Here is a 6,147-nt window from a genome sequence, read left to right on the forward strand (position 1 = left end):
CCCATTACAACCCTTGAAAAGACCTCTTGATATGTGTATTTGTGCATTAAATTTCTGTTGATTGGCAGAAGAAGAGCAAGCTTTAGAAAGCAAGATTAGTAGAGAATTGAGAGAATTGAACCTTAAACACTTGAGTGATTAGAGTGTATACACTTCCGGTGAGGGTTCGATGCTCGATTCTTTGTTCCCGGCTTTCATGAGCTATTTTCTTCTGCAAGTCTATTTGTACTTCATTTTTATAATTTAAATTAGTGAAATCCAGTTCATATTTGCTCTTGAAAGGTTTATTTACTTTTAACCAAGTAGGTAGAAGCATTTCACATTTAGTTGCATTCATATAGATAGGTTGCATTTCATACATTATACCATTCCTCTTCACTCTCTTATAGTTTCTCTTGAGCTTAGAATGAGGACATGCTAATGTTTAAGTGTGGGAAGATTGATAAACCGCTATGTTACGGTTTATCTTGTGCTCAATTGAGTGGATTTTATCAATCTTTCATACACTTATTCATACAAAATGCATGGTTTTACAGTTTCCTTCCTGATTTTGTGCTGTGATTGAAAACATGCTTCGTTGCTCTTAAATTTTACTAATTTTAATCCTCTCTTATAACCATTCGATGCCTTGATATGTGTGTTAAGTGATTTCAGGATTTATAGGGCAGAAATGGCTTAGAAGATTGAAAGTAAGCATGAAAAAGTGGAAAGAATACAACAAGTTGAAGGAATTGCTAATGCTGTCAGCCCTAACCTCTTCGCACTCAATCGATCATAACTTGAGCTACAGAGATCCAAATGAGGCGGTTTTAGTTGCATTGGAAAGCTAATATCCGGGGCTTCGAAATGATATATAATTTGCTATAGTGGCCGTGCAGTCCAGGGGGCGCTCACGCGGCATGGACGTGGACGCGCGCATCTGTGAAAAGGTCAGTGACCCAGAAATCGCTGGGGGCAATTTTTGGGCTATTTCTGGTCCAGTTTCAAGCCCAGAAAACATAGATTAAAGGCTGCAGAGTGGAGGAATGAGGGGACACTTCTCATTATTCACAATTTTAGGTTTTAGATGTAGTTTCTAGAGAGAGAGAGGCTCTCTCCTCTCTCTAGGTTTTAGGATTTAGGATTCTCTTAGTTTTAGGTTTATTTCTTCTTCAATTCCAGGTTCAATGTTCCTTTAATTTAGTTTCTCTTATACTTTTTACTTATTCTAGCATTCTAGTTTACTTATTTTCCTAATTTGGTTTATGAACTCCATGTTAGATTTGCTTTCTTTATTTAATGCAATTTGAGGTATTTTATATTTATGATTTTAATTTAGCTTTTTACATTCTTAGCTTGAATTGATTAATTGGAGACGCTTGAGTTATTAAACTCCCTTGTTGATTGATAATTGAGAGTTGCTAATTGACTTGAATTCTACTAACTCTAGTCTCTCCTTGGAAGTTGACTAGGACTTGAGGATTCATATTGATTTATCCACTTGACCTTCTTTCATAGTTAGAGGATAACCAAGTGGGAGCAATGAACAATTCTCATCACAATTGATAAGGATAACTAGGATAGGACGTCCAATTTTCATATATCTTGCCAAGAGTTTTCTTAGTTATTAATTTAATTTCTTGCAATTTACTTTTCTTGTTCCTTATCCAAAAATCCAAAAGATACTTTTTCATAACCAATAATAACTACACCTCCCTGCAATTCCTTGAGAGAGGACTCGAGGTTTAAATACATCGGTTTACTTTTATTGGGTTTGTTTAAGTGACAAACAAGTTTTTGTATAAAAGGATTCTTTATTGGTTTAGAAACTATACTAGCAACGAGAATTTATTTGTAAAATTCTTTACCGACAGAAAATCCGTTCGTCACCGGCGGATGGAGCAAATGGATCGCCATAACAAGCGTCGATACAACTATTTGAAGGACCTCATAGTTGGTACACACCCACCTTCAGAACAGAAGGACACCCCAGAATCCCCTTCATCCAGTAGTACAGAGAGCCAAGGCAAACCAGACACTGGAGGCAATGCTTCCAGCCCTTCCTTACTCCTTACTGATGGCACAGAGGACCGTGCCAAGCCTTAAGTATGGGGAGGTCAGTCCTTGACTTTCGGAGGTAAGCTCTCTCTCTCTTAACACCAACATTTGACTTTTTCCTTTGTTATCTAGGATAGATTGCATGAAAATAATTGTTTGCATGTATTTTTTGCTTGGTTGAAGTAATGAGTCTCTTTTCGAAGTCCCTTTTTATAATATTTCACTAATTTAAATTGAAAATTTGTGTTAAACTTGTTTGAAAATTGTAATTTGGAACATAGGTTATAGCTGAGGACACACAACCTGTGGGATTTGAGCTTGATTACATGGTTACACTATTTAACCATAATATGTTATTCTTGTGTGTTTCTTCTCTATGATTGTAATCTATATTTTGTTCCATTCTATATGTCCATTGTTTAGTATATTTACATGCTTGCATATGATTGAGACCATCATTTGATTTTAGCTCACTTATCCCAATTAGCCTACCTTTTCAATTACCTTTGTTTGCCACTTTGAGCCTTTTAATCCCCTTTTGTTCTATATTTTACCACATCACTAGTCTTAAGCGGAAAAACAATTAATTATCCCAATTGAATCTTTGGTTAGCTTAAGATAGAGATGGTGTGTCAATTAAGTGTGGGGAACTGTTGGAACTTGGGTTGATGAAAGTGTACAATGTTTTATTGACAAAATATTGGGAATTTGGGTACCTACTCATGTGAGACCAGAAAAAGTAAAAAAATCCATGTGCATTGATATGTTATGTTTACTTTTATACTTTCAAAAAAAAAATCAAACCAAAAATATTCAAATAAATAAATAAATAAGGAGACAAAATTACCCCAATGTTAAATTTAATAAAAGATCAATGCATATGTAATAAAATAAAAGATAATTTGGTACATGAGTATGTGATGTAAAAGTGGGAATTATGGGTAGCTAGGCGTGAATTTAGAGTTACATAGAGAGTGTGTGTGTGTGTGTTAGGTGAGAGTTTAGGTTAGGCAAAGATTCATATTATAGCTCTCTTGGCCATACATATATCCTTACCCTTACCTTAGCCCCATTACAACCTTGAAAAGACCTCATGATGTTTGCATTGGTATACTAAATTTTTGTTGATTGGTTAGATGAAAAACAAAGTCTAGAAGGCATGACTAGAGAAAAGTAGAGTGATTAACCCTAGACACTTGAGAGATTAGAGTGCATATACACTACCAGTAAGGGTTCAAAGCTTGATTCTATGTTCCCTGCTTTCATGAGCTATCTTCTTACAAGTTTACTTATCTTTTATTGTGTGGTTTGAATTAGTGGAATCTGACTTATGTTTGTCTTGGAGAACTTGTTTACTTTTAACCAAGTAGACAGAAACATCTTAGCATATAGTTGCATTCATAGGTTGCATCTCATGAGTCTTACTTTCCCCCATTCATTCCTTTTGTTTCCTTAAGCTTAGCATGAGGACATGCTAATGTTTAAGTGTGGGAAGATTGATAAACCACTATTTTATGGTTTATCTTGTGCTCAATTGAGTGGTTTTTATCAAGTCTTTGCACACTTATTCATACAGTTTTCATGATTTTATAATTCCTTCCCATTTCTACTCTATGATTGAAAACTTGCTTCCTAAGCCTTTAAATTGTGTATTTTTAATTCCTCTTTATACCATTCGATGTCGTGATCTGTGCGTTAAGTGTTTTCAGGCTTTATAGGGCAGGAATGGCTTAGAGGATGGAAAGGAAACATGCAAAATTAGAAGGAGCACAAGAAATAAAGGAGATAACCAGCGAGAAGCGACGCGCACTCTTGGCTCACGCGTGCGCGTGAATTGGAGTTCGCACGACGACGCGTGCGCGTGCCTGACGCGTACGCGTGACATGCGCTATCTGCAGAAATCACAGAAAATGCTGGGGGCGATTTTGGGCTGAGTTTGGACCTAGTTTTCAGCCCAGAAACACAGACTAGAGCCAGGGGACGAGCAGAGACTCAACACACATTCTCATTCGCATAGTTTTAGTTTTAGTTTTGAATCTTAGAGAGAAATTACTACTTCCTCTATATTTCCTTCACATTCATAGTTTTTAGAGTTTATGCTTTTTGATTTAGATATTGAGAAGAGTTACTACTTCCGTTGAAGTTTTATTATTCTAGTTTGTTTCCTTATTCCTTTACTCTTTTAGTGCTTATTAACCCTGTTCAGATAAGTATGTTTATGGCTTTTGGAATTTATTAATGCAAAGAACTATTTTTACCTTTAATTGATTTTCAGTTATTACTTTATTTAATTTATCATGTCTTCTTTTTATCCCCTTTATATGCTTGTGAACATTATATTCATGTTAATGGAGTAGATTTCCCACTTGACTGGGGAGTTGATTAAAAGGAAACCTTTGAGTTGGAATACTCAAGTGTTAATTTTAATTGGAAGTTGTTGGCTCGCTCTCTAGTCTCTGACTCTAATCCTTCCTTAGGAGAGGATTAGGACTTGGGATTCAGAGTTGGTTAGTTAGTTGCTTGACTTTCCTTTATTTAGTAAGGGATAACTAAGTAAAATAACAACCTTTTACTATTACACTGGGGGAAGTCCAACAAGGATAGAACTTCCAATTAATCTTCTCCCGGTCAAGGCTTTTATTTTAATTAAATAAATTCTCTTGATAATTTCCATTGCTTTAATTTACAATCATTTATTTTTCCCGTCCTCCAATCAGTAAAAATTCTCGAAAAATTTCTGACTAATAAAATAGCACTTCTTTGTCAACTCGTTGGGAGACGACCTGGGATTCCTACTCCCAGTATTTTTATTCTAATTTTGTGACAACCCTTTCTAAATTGATAAGCGAATTTTCATCGGTTAAGAACTGTACTTACAATGCCGTTCTATTTATAAATTCTTAATCGGCTAATTTCCGCCACGTCAAGCGGTTCGATGACTGATCCGGTTTTCAGAACCTTTGAAAAAACACTTATATAAAGGGAGTCTCGAACTTCCCTAGGTATGTAATACACTTAATCCTAAAAGCCTACATCTCAGATATATTCTGACTTGAGCGTCGGAGTATCTTTGCAAATCACTACCTTGCATTCGCTTCATCAGCCGGGAGCTGTGAAGCTCATCGACTTCGTCGGATTGCAGATCTCATCATTCCAGATCATTCCCAAACAAAGTTGCAACTTAAAAATGCTCTTACTAGCTTTTGTAGATATGTGGAATAATAATAATCAGAAGGTTTTATTATTCGATTGGTATATATAATTTCAGGTGAAAACCCAGATGCAGTCGACTTTACGTGAATTTGATAGCCGAGAGTAGTTAGATGAAAATTTAGTCAAATCAGTCAAATCATCTAACGGCTCTCAATTATTAAATTTACGTAAAGTCGACTGCACCCGAGTTTCCACCATAATTTCACTAAATTTACAATTAAGTTTTATATTTTTTATTTTTTAATTAACTTTCTAAACTTTTTTAAATTATTTAAATAGGTTCTTGTTGACAATAAAAATTAAAAAATCTTTATAAAGTTTGAATTTATTATTATCCTCATTTCTCATTTTTTTATTCTAATATTTTTTCCTAACAATAGTAACAACGACAGATAGTATTCATAGCCATGTCTTAGTGATTATTTTGTCTAACTTTTATTTTTCTCAAAAGGTCATTATATGACTTTTTTTTAGTGAGTTCCCACAACATTATATGACCTGCATCATTGTCATCTTCATAAAAAAAAAAACAAATAAATCCATATCTTTTGATCACTGTATAAAACTTTAAATGCATGGAATTTCAAAATCTATCCAATAAAAAAAAAATCATATAATTGCATATACGCATTTGAATATGCCTAATAATCAGTTATTCTTATTACATTAACTCTAAATTGTAACAAGTTATGTGAGAAAAGCAATAATTTCAGTAAAATTAACATTTTTATCAAGCCTTGAGAATCATGTTTTATAAATGCCAAAGAAACACATGCAAAAAAGATGTGCTTCATTGAGAGCGAATCTTCTCAATTTTTTTTTTCAAATTGTTTAATAAAATATGATTTTTCACCATTTAATATCTTTTTTCATATATAAAAATTATACAAAAAAATG

Source organism: Arachis ipaensis, chromosome B01 (assembly GCF_000816755.2).
Source record: "Arachis ipaensis cultivar K30076 chromosome B01, Araip1.1, whole genome shotgun sequence".
Lineage (NCBI taxonomy): Eukaryota > Viridiplantae > Streptophyta > Magnoliopsida > Fabales > Fabaceae > Arachis > Arachis ipaensis.